A 15,357-nucleotide genomic window follows, 5' to 3' on the forward strand; every position below is an offset into this window, starting at 1 on the left:
TACAGACTCCCTCTGCCTCCTACAGCTCTTTTGTGTAGATGCTTGGCAGACACTTGACTTACTAAGCCGTCTCCTCAGCCCTGTGCTTCAAAACCTTCCTCAAGGCTTTAATACATTTGAAGCAGGGAGTGGGTCAGAAGTAAGAGGATTGGTTCTTGTGCAATTGGCAAGTTTTTTATACAACAGAGACAGAAAGAAAGTTCTGGAAAAAGTTTGTCTGACAGAGGCTGTATGGGCAGAGGAAGGCTGAAATAGCGGCTGGTCCTTCCGTGTTTATATATAAGAAGAGATTTGCTTTCCCCTTACTGAGAAGAACATAAATTATTTTATAGATGTTATTTGGGAACAAAGGAAAGAAGTAAAACTGTGTTCAAGGAGGCCTTCAAAGTGGGCAGGGGACTCATATTCTGAGATAAAAATCCAAGATGGAATAGATTGTGCTTGTTTGCCTAGATCTGGGGAGTTAAGGTGATTTAGCAATGCACTATATGCCCTGACATCTTTATGAAGTCATTTTAAGTGTCCCTATATTTTTAATTAGAAGTCATTTAGCCAGTCCCTCTTCCCCTTGGCTGCAATGGACTTAAATGGCTATAGAATAAAAAATGAATAATGAGCAGTGCCTTCCCCTCTAAACACCCCAGATTGACCAAGGAGAAAGAGTGACTCCCTGAATAGTGAAGTTTTTCTCAAGCAAAGGTTGAGTAAAGGGAGTTTGACATTCCATCCTCCAGTTTTCCTTCAGTTTAACAGTTTGCAGGACACAAGTTCCAATACAGTGCTTTATATTCAGAAAAACATGCCTGTACTGTTCATCCCCTTCAGTGAGCCTACTCCTTGAATCCTCACGGCTTTCCATGAGAGGATGGAGAATCTCAAGACAGGAGTGTGAACATCAGGGATATGTTTCTGTTCATTGTCTTTCACTGGACTCCACTGCTGTCTAGTCTTTGAGCACTCTGGCCTGGGATGGACAAGAACAGAAGAGATTTTTGCAGGCTGTCACAGCCTACAAACTCATACAACGTTACCTTTGACGTTCCCATATCTCATCTAGTAGAAGTCTCATCTAGTAGAGGTCAGAGGATAGTTTGTAGGAGTTGATTCTCTCTTTCCATCATGTGGATCCTGGGAATCAAATTCAAGTCATCAGTTTCGGCAGCAAGCACTTTTAAGTGATGAGCTCTCTCACTGGTCTTATTTCTGCACAGCTGAGTTAAGACATAGATGTACTTCTTTGTCAGAGGATGGGGGCATAGGCTGTGCTGTAGGTAACTTTAACCTAGCCTTCACATTGATATAACTTGCCTCATTTCCAAGACTAAGCATAGTTATCAATGCTTACAGTTATAGGAGCTTTGTGTGCTATAATACTGAGCTCCTTTACAGATTTTTATATGAGGCATTCAAGAATTACATTATAGTTGGGTAAGGTGGTACATACCTGTAATCCTAGTACTTTGTAGGCAGAGGCGGTAGGATCAGGAGTTCAAGGCCAGTCTGGGCTATATGCTGAGCAACTATGTGCTTCTCCCTCTCTCTTTCTGCTTTTTTTTTTTCCTGATGCTTCAATGTTTTATTACACATTTCTTTTCTTTTTTAAAAAATTTATTTACTTTTATTTTGTGCACATTGGTGTTTTGCCATGGTGTTGGGTCCCCTGGAACTGGAATTACAGACAGTTGTGAGCGGCCATGTGGGTCCTGGGAATTGAACCCCGGTCCTCTGGGAGAGCAGTCAGTGCTCTTAACCACTGAACCATCTCTCCAGCCCCACATTTCTTTTCTTTTCTTTTCTTTTCTTTTCTTTTCTTTTCTTTTCTTTTCTCTTCTCTTCTCTTCTCTTCTCTTCTCTTCTCTTCTCTTCTCTTCTCTTCTTTTCTTTTCTTTTTTCCACTAACAAGAGTTTTACTAAGATAAGGGAGAGGGACAGATGTGCACAGGCCTGCAGAAAGACATGTGAGTGAAGGGGGCCTCTGGAATCATGGCGCTGGCTTATCCACATTTATTTTCTAAAAGGGTACTACAAGTGCACGGCACACGGGAAAAGGAAATGAGGAAAAGTATAAAACAACATCTCTTTCCTATTCTTGATCTTCAACAACAGAGTGTCTTCCCCAGGACAACCCATGCTGAGGCATCTTCTGTCGCTCTCACTGTCTGGGTATTTCCTGCTTCCACCTCCATCAACTTATTCCTAAAAAGCAACACAGTGTACAAACAGTTATTTATTTATTTATTTATTTATTTATTTATTTATTTATTTATTTATGTATCTCTTTACAGTGGTTTATTTAACTCCGAGAAATCTTCATTGCTTCCTGGTCCTCCTGAGTTAAAATCTGGGAGACTGTTCTTGAAGTTTGGCTCTTTAGGAATGAAAGAAATCGCAGAGGTCTTTGAATGTACAGGTCACCCCATGGGAATCCATTCTGTTTCCATGAATACAGCTCACTCACAGTATTCCGTTTCTTAGTGAACTAAGCATTCTGAAATGCGAGGCCATGCCCCCACCTCTCATACCACTGAAAAGACAATAGCTTCATGACACATCTTTCCTTCTTCACAATGACACTACCCCTCCTTTTTTCTTTCTTTCTTTCTTTTTTTTTTTTTCAAGATGGGGTTTCTCTGTGTAACAGCCCTGGCTGTCCTGGAACTAGCTCTACACCAAGCTGGTCTCGAACTCACAGAGATCTGCCTGCCTCTGCCTCCCAAGTGCTGGGATTAAAGGCATCCGCCACCACCACCCGGCAGCTCACAATGACATTTAAGAGCTTTTTCTGACCCCAAATTAGGTTAGGCATACAAAAGGATATGAGTTTGTGAAGCTAAAACAAAGTAAGCCTCCACTTTTTATATCGAAATTAACATTAAAATATTTCCTTTCAATAAAAAACATAATAGATTTAGAAATATTTTTAAAATTTAATTTTATTCAGTGTGTGTGTGTGTATATGTGTGTGTGTGTATGTGTGTGTAATCTGGGCCACAACATACTTGTTGAGGTCAGAGACAAATTATAGGAGTCAATCCTTTCCTTCCACCATGTGGATTCCAGGCATCACACTCAGGTCCTAAGGCTTAGCAGCAGGTATCCTTATCAGCTGACTCATCTTGCTGACTCTCAGGTGGACTTTCAAAGATCAGTCAGAAACTTTCAACGAAAACTTCTGTCTGGACCACTAGAGGAAATGCTTGGAAAAGTTTGGCAAGCATTATAAATAGACAAATCTCTGTGGAACTAAACTTAGCCTATGTAAAACGAGGAGCAAAGAGTAGGTGTTAAAATTGTCATGTGGGAGATGAACAGCCCTTCAATGCCTCAGTCAAATGAATTCAATTTAATGATGTAGCTGTGTGTGATTTAAATAAGAAAACACAGATGAACCCAACTGCCGCAAAGAGAGTATCTTTTTAATAAGTTTTTCTCATATGCAATGCAATGAGAATATTCGTCTTGCACTTCTAAAATTAAGATAATTTCAATTTTTCTGTCAAACAGATGTTGACTTAAAAATCACTGTTACCACTCTGAAATACAACATTTTAATCAAAGTATGAAATGGTTAGTTCTATTATATGCAGAGAGCTAATTTGTTCTTTGCTTGTAGAAAAATAAAGATAGAGAATAGCAAGACAGGACAGGAAAAAAAATGGAAAAGGAGATAGTTTTGCTTCTTTTCTTTCCAGCATCGGTATTTAAAATCCTATGATTTTATTTTTTTTCTTGCATCCAGAATTTATTCAATTTCCTTGAACTCCCACTTCACTGACACAATTCTATCACAAGACTTTAGTAATTGGAATGAAAATATTTTAGTATACTTTCGATATATTGATTTTAATGTGGCTCATTTAGAAAGTAATTTGATTGGTACAGAGTGTGATGAATACATTTACATATAAGTTTATTCATTTGAAGCTGTCAATTACAACTTGAACAGTTAGAGGTGGACACATAAAATTTCAAATATCCAAATCTAACCCACAAAGATTGTGAATTAATGAGGAATTACCTCCATGAGACTGTCTGTAGGATATTTTCTTGCTTAGTGATTAATGTAAGAGCTACTCACATTGGGTGGTTTTACCCCGAGCAGGTAGTATTGGGCTATATAAAAAAGCAGTCTGAGCAAGCCATGGGGAACAAGGCAAAAGGAACATTCCTCCATGGTTGCTTTCTCTGTCTCTGCTTGAGTTCTTGCCATGACTTCTCTTAATGATGGACTGTGATTGGGACATGTAAGACAAATACACCCTTTGTTCCCCAAAATTGCTTTTTGGTTGTGGTGTTTATCACAACAATGTAAGGCAAATTAGAATAGATGTGGTCAACAAAGATTTCTCAAGTTCTACTGTCTTTGAATAAAGGAGCAAGAATGTCTTAGGAGTCATATACTAACCATGACACAATATATTCTTTTTGTCTTTTCTTTTTCTTTCTTTTTTGAGACAAGTTTTCTTTGTGTAATGGCTCTGGCTGTCCTGTAACTCGCTTTGTAGACCAGGTTGTCCTTGAACTCACAGAGATCCGCCTGCCTCTGCCTCCCGAGTGCTGGGATTAAAGGCGTGCACCGCCATTGCCCAAGACCATACTTCTTAAACCTACCCATACAGTACTATAAATTAGAGACCAAGTATTCAAATTCCTGAGACATGAGGACATCTCATTTGAACCACCACAGTCTGCATGAATGTATGTGTGTCACGTATGTGACTGCCTGTGAAGGTCAGAAGAGAGTGTCAGATTGCCCCAGAACTGGAGTTATGAACAGTTGTGAGTCACCATATGGGTGCTGGGAACTGAACTCAGGTCCTCCGCAAGAGCAGCATGTGCTTTTAACCATTGAGCCATCTCTTCAGCCCTTGAATGCATTTAAAAAAAAATTACATTTATTTACTTGTTGAGTATTTGGGTGTGTGTATGCCACGTCGTGTGTGTGCAGGTTAGAGGATACCTTTCAGGAAACAATTATCTCCCTCTGTATGAATCCTAGTGGCAAATGCCTTTACTTACTGAGCTGTCTCAATGGTCTGGTTTTGTTTTTTTGGTAATAGGGCCTTACTCATATCCCAAGTCAGCCTGGAATTTGTGGTCAGTCTCTCTGCTACAAACTCCCAGGTGCTGAAATGTCTGGAATGAGCCACCACACCTGGCATCCAGAATGTATTTCTGATGTTTATTTATTTTATTTTACTTTTTTTTTTATTGAAAAGAGATTCTTCTCTCATACAATACATCCCAACCACAGTTTCCCCTCCCTCTATTCCTCCCAGCTCTGCCCCACTTCACCTTACCCCCAGATACATGCCCCTCTGTTTTTCTCTTCAGTAAAGAACAGGCCTCCAAGAGACAAACAGGCCAGTAAACAGCACTCCTCCAAACAGCCAAACAGAACAAAACAAGATACAATAAGACAAGGCAAAAGCTCCCATGTCAAGACTGGACAAGGCAACCCAATAGAAGAAAAAGAGTCTCAGGAGCAGGCAAAAGAGTCAGAGATACACCTGTTCCCACTGTTAGGAGTCCTACAAAAACACCAAGCTGACAGCCGTAATATATACACAGAAGATGTAGTGCAGACCCATTTGGGCCCTGTGCTTGCCACTTCAATCTCTGTGAGCCCATGTGAGCCCTGCTTAGTTGATCAGGTGGGACATGTTTACCTGGTGTCCTGGTGTCCTCCATCCCCTACAGTCTTTCCTCCCTTCTTCTGTGGGGTTCCCCAGCTCCAAGGGGAGGGACCTGATGGAGAACTCCAATTTAGACTCTCTCTCCACATACTGTTTGGCTGAGGGTCTCTGCACCTGCTCCCATCTGCTGCCAGAGGAAGCCTCTCTGATGACAGTGGGACGAGGCACTTATCTATGAGTAAAGCAGAGTATCATTAGGAATCATCATTTTATTGATTTTTTTTCCAGTTGTGTTTGGTTCTATCCTCGGTCTCTGAGCTACCCAGTCCCTGGTTCCTGGCCCTCCAAGCAGTATAGGGAATGGGCTCCCTCTCATGGTGGTATAGGCCTCTGGTTAAACCTAACATTGGTTGGTCACTCCTACAAGTTCTGGGCCATCATTGGCCCAGCACATCTTGTAGGCAAGAGGGATAGTAAGTAGGTTGAGGTTTTTGTGGCTGGGCTGTGTCTAGGATTCTCTTTCTATGGCTTAAGAGTATCTTTTTGCACCAAAGAGACTAGAATGTAGGGGTGAAGCCTCCAAGCCCGCACCAGCTCAACTTCTTTAAGTTCAATGAGCTGAGTGAATGTTGACCTTGGCAATGGGTCCCAGCTGTCAGTTTCCAGACAGCATCAGCCTGGGTTATTTAGGGGATCTCTACTGACCTCCTCAGCCAACAACTCAACCAAATTGACCCAGTCCCAACACTTGAAGCCTTGACTAGATACAAAAGATGGCTAGTTAAGACTCTGTATTCATGACTAGAAGTCCTCACTAGGGTCACCCTCATAGGAAGTTTCCACCATACCATGTTTTCATACCATCAAATGCCCCCCAATTCCAGCTGTCTCTCCTCCCCACTTTATCCTCCCAACTCTCATCCCCACAAATGCCCAGTCCACCTGCAGAATCTGTTCTATTTCCTCTTCTCAGGGAGATCCACACTTTCTTCCTACAACCCTGCTCTTTACCTAACCTCTCTGTGTCTGTGTATTGTAGCTTGATTATCATTTACTTAACAACTAATATCTGACATTTATTTTGTCAGCTTGAGTTTGGACTTCTTTTTATCTAAGTATAGTGACTAGGAATATTAAAACTCTATGGAAAATACTGTTTTTAGAATGCATTCCTAAAACAGAGCATGGTGGTACTTGCCTACACTCTCAGCACCATAGAGGGAGGCAGGTGGATCAGGGGTTTAAGGTCATCCTTTGACACATAGGCTATCGAAGTTCAAGGCTAGCCTGTGCTACAATGACCATGTCTCAAAAAGCAAACATGCAAAAATGCATACTTCAAAATAAATAACACTTTTTTTAGTATTTTTATATGAATCTCATTTTAAAAGATTCAGCCATGATACAAAAAGTGTTTTCTTAACACAAATGTACAAAATCTAATATTAATCCTCTTTGTTAAAACAATAGAACGGACTTTGGTATTCTATTATATGTTCAATAAAATATCTGTTCAGCTTAATGAAATATTGTATCACAGTTTGTTCAGGGATAATAGAGCAATAAAAGGAAGGAAAGCTTAACCATAAGAACTCCATCAATACAATTTATGTTTTGTTTTTAAATTTTAAGGTTTAGAGTGTCATAAAGAATCCTGAAATTACAAAGCTGTTCCCACAGAGCACTTGGGATCTATCCTTTCTGTGCTATGAAAGTTATTAGAGGAAAAAAATTAACGCTAATTTGGGGAAAACATTGTACTTTTTAAGTAACTGGTATCCCCCTGGTGAAGAATCCAGTGTTCCCTTCATTTCTTATTGAAGTAACATATTCATTTTACTTTATATGTCAAAGTAAAACAAATACAAGTATTGCCTTTTTCATTGAAATCCACAAAGAGATTACTGTCATTCTCCCTTTGGCAACGCTAGATGTCTAAGTAAACAGCTGTTGATTCATTTCTTCTTTTCCTAGGAGTTTTGATCACAGTACTTGCATTTTTAAATTTATTAGTGGAAGGCAACCCGAGGAGATAAAAGACCACAAAATGTGCAAGTATGCTGTAACAGGAGCATTTAAAATGAGATTCTTAAAGTAATGAGGATTTCAGAAAGAGAAAGATGCATATATTTGGTCTCTTTATTTCCAGCCGAAATAGACTATGAAACAACCAAAGGAAGGAGGGGTGAGGAGGAGGAGGAAGGAGGAGGAAAAGGGAGGAGAAGGAGAAGGAAAAAGGAGGAGGAGAAGGAGGAGGAGGAGGAGGAGGAGGAGGAGGAGGAGGAGGAGGAAGAAGAAGAAGAAGAAGAAGAAGAAGAAGAAGAAGAAGAAGAAGAAGAAGAAGAAGACAACCTCAGCTGCTTCATGGATTCCTTATGAGCCTTACTCTGAGATGGGGAGAAGCCATGAGAAAGTGAGCTCCTGGGTCTTTGGAAGGTGAAGATCAGCTACTGAGGAGCAGATGCTGAGAGTGGACTAAAGATCCATATGGCTAATAGGATATTGTGTGACCAGTCTCTTACAGGTGTTTTGAGAATGGGCAAAGAACAGAAAAGAATGGAGAGTTAGCTGAATGAGAAGGGAGCACCTTAAGTGTCCAAGACAGAATAAAACAAGAAAAATGTGATAGCCAGAAAGGAAAGCTTTATCTTGCTACCAAAGATGAACACACTGACATGAAGTCAGAGGAGAGACTGGCAGGCACATGAAGGCAACACTGTACATTCTATCACAGTATTACTTGAGGAAAGAAATGGAAAACACCAAGTACTTGAGAGCCACAAAGAGATTTTACATTGAATCTGAACGTCACCTGAAAGGCACTGGGGGCATAAAGTGTTGAAGCATTAATATCCCAAGTCACTACTCCGTGAAGAGTCCTCATGGTGATGTGTGGTAACGCTACACAAGAGGTGTTCCATTTTCAGTTCTAATTAACAGCTGAAAGTCACAAGGAGTTGTGAAATTTCTCCTGCCTCATTGCATACTTCCAGTGATGCTCATTTCTCTGGAAGGATGCAGAAAATAATCAGCATTCCTTTTGACAAGTTAGAAAACTGCAAAATGTAACCAGTGGAAGATACAATGTTGATGGATTGGAGAAAATATTTCCAGAGAAGCCAATGGACCAGACTCTGTACAGAAAGCTTATATTCTGAGCAATATTATGGGAACAGAATAAATGAAGGCTGCAATATATTGCTCCAAGTTTGATTCTTTGCCTAATATGTTACCTCTCTCCAGTACTGGGCTCCGATTTTGCCCTCTAATGTCAAACTGGCTTAGTCAGTAATAGTACTGTAGCCCACCCACCACAGGAGCTGGTGTAAGTGTGGGTGGGCCACTTAGAGCCAATCAGGACTTTTCTGGATGCCTGGAGGCTGGAAATGGAGCCATTAATCCCAATTTTGAAGCAGGAGAGTATATATTGAGGGCTATTGGCACCATCTTTCCTACCATTGAACAAAGAAAATCTACAGTGTAAGACATGTAAAAGAGATGAGAGGGGTGTCTGGTTGTGTTAGACCCCACCCCCTTGCAAGGATCCATTTTTCTTCTCATTTTATGAGTTTCTTCAGCATTTTTTAAAAAAAGTCCTATGAAGCAACACATTCTTTTCCTGTTGTGTGAATTGGTTTAAAGTAAAGTTCCTTCCTGCGCTGTTTAAGGGGTCCTGCCTAACCTGGGCATGAAGCCAAGTATAAAAACAGAATTAATCAATACAACGATTATTTTGTTAGCCAGGAAGACGAAATATTGCTACTAGATTTGTATACTGAAGTAACTACAAATTAAGATTATAAACCACTGCAAACCCTTACTTAGTGTAGAAGTAATATGTATGATGATTTATATAATTATAACCATAAAATGTTTTTTGAAACACCTCAACCCACTATTTAACAAGTGAAAATTGTTTGAATTTTATCAAGAGTATAGTTGTCATGATGTTGAAAACAAGATTATCATTAAAAGAAATTCTGATTCATTTCTCACTTAAGCAAGAATAATCCCAGCTTAGGCAAAATTAATCCAGCTCATAATTTGAAAGGCAGATTTTGATAGCTTTCCAATATTCTATTGTTATGTAATAGCAATATTACACACACCTGCATGATGAAGTCCTTACCTAAAATGTGAAAAGAATGTTTTCCCTGGCTATTTAATAATGCCTCCTCCCAAAGTGAACCTCTCCTTTCCCTGTCTTCTACTAGGTGGTCATGAAGCACATCTGCTTGAAAACTGGCATTGGCAGAGGTCCCAGGATGGTACCGAACGCCTTGCCTGCTCTTCGAGAACCTTACTTGTCCTTGTTACATTGGGGGTGGTTAGCACGTTAAAGTCTGATCTCTATGTTGTTAGTCAGCTCCCAGCAGGTAGATAGGACTCTCTGAAGGACCAGGAATAAACAGGTCCATTTCCCACAAGGAAGTGACATGTTTTACAAGTTAAAGTCTGATGGCTTCCAGGAGGGGCATTGTAAATCATTACAATGTTGATCACTGAGCAAGCAGGAGGGCACTGGGTGACGGCTAGTTTTAGAAGGATGAGGAGGAGAATGTGCAGAAGAGACATTGGACTGGTCCCGCTTGGGGATTTGATACTCGTTGATATGTCTCTTGTGTATGAGCATGCACGGTATAACAGACCTTCATCCTTTCTTCTGTGTCAGTAGGGATTTAGATGGGGGGTGTGAAGAAAGGGGGCAGGGAGTCAAAGCCACTGGTGAATCTAAAAGCAGAAGCATGGTTTGTTTCTTAAATACACAAATGAAGCACATCACACCAGGCAAACATAAAAATCAAGGGCCACAGGATGACAATGAATGTTTCCTTCCAGAGTGGACTCTAGCCTTGGGGGCCCACAGAGTCTCTGGTATTCTGTGTTCTGTTTTGCTCTGAGAAAGGGTCACTCCCTGCATATTTCTCTTTCTGTCTCTTTTTCTCTGTCTCTCTGTCTCTGTCTCTCTGTCTCTGTCTGTCTCTCTCTCTCTCTCACACACACACACAAATCCTCGATAAAAGATGTCCATTAGAAAACAGCAGTGCTTCAAATATGAGAAAGAGATTGGAGGTTTGAATTTTAGGGGTCTAACCTAAAATTCCAGACAAATGCCCAAAAGCTTTCTTCGTACAGTTTTATATAAATTCCTGTTCATTCTTCCTTTCTTCCTTCCTTCCTTCCTTCCTTCCTTCCTTTCTCTCTCTCTCTCTCTCTCTCTCTCTCTCTCTCTCTCTCCCTCTCCCTCTCTCTCCTGCCTCTCTTCTTTCTTTCTTTCTTTCTTTCTTTCTTTCTTTCTTTCTTTCTTTCTTTCTTTCTTTCTTTCCTTCCTCCCTCCCTCCCTCCCTCCCTCCCTCCCTCCCTTCCTTCCTTCCTTCTTTCTTTCTGGACAAGGTTCTCTGTGTAGCCCTGGCTGTCCTGGAACTCATTCTGTAGGCCAGGCTGGCCTTGAACTCAGAGATCCTCCCTGCCCCAAACTTTGCCGGGCTGGGACTGAAGGTGTGTGCTACCACGCTTGGTCCAGTTTTATATAAATTTATACCCACTGCCCAGTCAATAAGACTAAAGTATTGTGGTCAGCTCAGTGTAAGGATTATGTCCTTAATTATGTCACCAGCCTGCGACAGCATCCCAGCCTAAAAAGCGGGCATGCTCTGTGCCCTCTCTTTCCACATTCTCTCCTTCCGTATTCTCTCCCTCCGTGCGGGGTCTCTCTCTCTCTCTCTCTCTCTCTCTCTCTCTCTCTCTCTCTCTCCCCCAATAAAGCCCTAGAAGGGTAACCATGGCTTGTGATTCTTCCGCGACCGTGGCATCCACTGGTCTCTTCTGGCATGGCCGCTGCCCACAAGCGCCACTGCTTAACCAACATTGGTGCCGTGACTTGGATAGACCATTGAGGACTGGATAGACCACTGAGGACCTGCTGTGACCGCTGCCACTTGCTGCCTCCTCCCCCATCCAGCAAGACTGCGAGACCATGAGTGTGCATGCATCCCTCGCCTGTGCTGGACCCCCACACAGCTACCACTACTGCTACCACCGTAATTCTTCACCACAGTGAGTGAGTCTGCCATTCTCACAGCTGTAGTCTAAGCTATATTCTTTGCGACAGACACCGTGGGGGTTGTCCTCAGGCTGTGCTGGCAACGGCAGGCACATTTTTGCTCCTGACAAGGGGGTCAATGCTGTCTCAGGTCCACCGTGGACCAACTGCAGCTTGACGAAGAGGATGGCTAACTTGAGCTGATTCATAGATCTCTCTTCACTCCTCGGGGATGCCCAGGATTGGAGTCTGATCCTGGTTTGTTATTTTAATTTTTTATTTTTATCTCAGCTACAGCCATGGGACAAAGGGGCAGATACATTTACCACTTACATTGGCGGATAGGGCCAGGTACTGGTAAATCTGGCTGCATAACAGCATCGCAGAAACTTCTGCCAGTGAACAGGCAAATAAAAGAGTTACTTTATCCCCAAGCTTTCTGCTAAAGCTCTCAACCTTCTCCCTCTCCATTTCTGCCTCTGTCACATGCAACCTTTTCTGTCTAAATTCTGTCTAAATGGGCAGGCTTGGGTGGCTTCTACGACTCTCACCCTAACTCACCTTAACTCCACCCACTCATTCTTAAATTGCCTTGAGAGACACAAACAGGTCTGGTAGTGGCTAAGATTCATGCAAATAAGTTTACAGTAGTCAGGATGGCTCTTAAGCCAAAAATTATCTTATAGTCTCAGACAAGTCTTCCGAAAGGATCAGTTTATAGTCTGCCTCCTGGCAGATCTTCCAAAAGCTGTCCTTAAGCCATCAATCATCAGGGAAAAAAAATTCAGGACACGAAGTAAAATCCGTCTCTTGTTCCCCAGACCTCCCTGACTAAAACTTAAACATCTGGAGAGCAAGGCTCCTGACCTCACAGGCAAAAGAGTCATCTGTGGTGTTTAAGGTGTGCCAGGAAAGAGATAAAACCCCAAAAACAAAATTGCCAAGTGCTGGCACTTGCTGATTCCCCAAAGCTGTTGGGTCCCTGTTTTAAGTGAGGAAAAGGGCCTCGGGCTAGCGAGGGCCCTGCCAGGCCATCAACAGCCTTGTTAAAAGTGCCGCCTAGAAAGACAACCAGTCACCTGACTGCCCCCAGGGGCCAAGATGTATGGGTACTTGAAGCTAAGACCTCCAGCAGACGTAGGCTTGGCTACAGACATGGCAGGGAACAACGCAGCAGGGAAGTAATCCGTTTCTTTCCTTCTGGACACCAAAACCACTGACTCAGTCCTGGGAGTTTTGGGATGTCACCTCTCCTTTCTCTATTGTCGGATACAGAGGACAGCCTTACCCACCTCACCAGATTTAATTGCACTTTCAGAGTTACTTAATGAAAAAAGATTTCCAGCTAAGATAAGAGCTCATTGCCTCACTCCAGATCTACTGCCTGTGTTTCTCACATGCAAACAGACAGGAACCTGATTGTTGCCTTGTCCCTAATTCAAAAAAATAAGTTCTCATGCACCATAAGCTTTTCTTTTCCCAGTTCCTTGTTCTAACTCACCGTTCAGCTAATGGTACAGGACCACCACAGAACCAGAGTCCAGAGATCATCAAGTAAAATACTGTAACAGCTAAAAGCATCTGGGTGCTACAAAAAAGACTTTAATGTAAACATCTATTACTGTAAAATACTTTTTAACAATTGATCACCTGTGTCTCCTGGACGCTGAACTAGTAAAGGAAACAGATGCTTTAAAATAATCAGTCTCTGATAAAGCTTAACATGCTTCAAAATCCATCTGGACAGGCTGGATCTACCTCAGACAAACGTCAACATAAAATAATAATGATTCTTTTCTCTCTAAGTTTTTTTTCTGTGTCACCAGCATCTTGTCAGACAGAAGGTTCCCAACCACAGCCAAGAGGGATACATGTCTCCAGAACAACGGATGACAGACAGCATCCCACAACGCCTGTCTACCTCGGAAGACTCCCTTTCCCCATTCCCCCAAGAGCCAACTGACGTCCAACCATCAGCTGGATGCAGCTTTTGAGAGAAACGACACCTCTATTCCCATCTACCTGCTTTTTTTTTTTATAATGAGCAAAAGTCTGGGATGTAAGGATTATGTCCTTAATTACGTCACCAGCCTGAGATGGCATCCCAGTCTAAAAAGCAGGCATGCCCTCTCTTTCTGCACTCTCTCCTTCTGTATTCTCCCCCCTCCGTGGGGTCTTTCTCTCTCTCTCTTTTTCTCTCTCCCAATAAAGCTCTAGAAAGGTAACCATGGCTTGTGATTCTTCCACCACTGCAGCATCCAGTCGTCACCACAAGTACCGCCGCTTAACCAACACTCACTCTCAGCCATTGGCCAGTAGTGTGATATTCCAGCTACAGACAATATGTGAGTTATGAATCAACAGACCCACATTAACGTAGGGAAAAGGCCATACAATTTTCATCGGAATAAGGGAGTTTAGGAACTCACTACGGAAACTGGCATGCTTAATATGTTACAAATAATTTAACACTTATACCAGGGAAATGAGAAAATTCACCAAGTAAATATTGTGAAACTATCCAGAAAATGAATAATCTGCTACTGTAACATAAACAGAATATTTGCAGACTTTTCTGAAAATCTATTTGCTTTAATTCCCCCACCCCTTAGAAAAAGCCACGAATACTCAAGCCCATTGAATGAGGACTGAGAAATTTGAGCCAGTTTGACGTGTCTTTTAATTGTCAAGCCATTCCTTCCTGTGGAAGAGCATCCGCTGCCTTTTAAGTTGATCTATGAGATACAAGCTACCAAAAAGGGAGACACTCTTTCCCTTCGGTAATCTCTAAGAATTTCTAAGCAATTCCTGCTCTTCCTTCAGGATTGATCCTTCTTACCCAATCCTCTGCACATTTCCCTATTATCACTGATTACCAGACATGTGGTTACACATTTACCCATTGTTCTTCAAGTTATCAGATGAGAGATCTTTAAAAGGAACATTATAGTTGAGCGGTGGTGGCACACGCCTTTAATCCCAGCACTTGGGAGGCAGAGCCAGGCGGATCTCTGTGAGTTCGAGGCCAGCCTGACCTACAGAGTGAGATCCAGGAGAGCCAGGACTACACAGAGAAATCTTGTCTTGAAAAACCAAAAAAAAAAAAAATAACAATAATAAATAATTAAATAAATAAATGACATAAAAAGGAACATTATTTTTATTATACTTAATCTGTATCTGAATTGTGACATTAAATAGAATCCAATAAGGATCTGTTGAATGAGTATATTTTTTATCTAAAATTCTAGGAAATTGTGCTGTTTAGTTCAAGTCCCTCTTACTCTGATTCTTCTCTTAAAATATTAGATTGGTCATAATGAACTTAGCTATTAAAAATACAAATTGTATTTGTGTCCAATGTTCCCTTCGATATCACTGCTTTTTCAACATTTTTCTCCTTTTATCCACACTATGGGTAGAGGTTTTACCTCAGCTATTCATGTTTATGTGTCTTCTTACAAAGAATAAATGGTTTTGTTTCTCGATGCTAGAAAATTAATATAAATAGTCATATAAAAGCAGCAGCTTCATTTCAATTCCAAGAAAACAAATCTCACACTTATTTTCCTCCTATATTGTTATTGCCTAGATTAAGCTGTGTAATTCATAGCAAAATGTGGAACAAAGTATCACTGAAGAAACCAAATGAGCAAAGCAGTTTCTGTGCCGGCTAAT

Source organism: Peromyscus eremicus, chromosome 17 (genome assembly GCF_949786415.1).
Source record: "Peromyscus eremicus chromosome 17, PerEre_H2_v1, whole genome shotgun sequence".
In the NCBI taxonomy this organism is placed as follows: Eukaryota; Metazoa; Chordata; class Mammalia; order Rodentia; family Cricetidae; genus Peromyscus; species Peromyscus eremicus.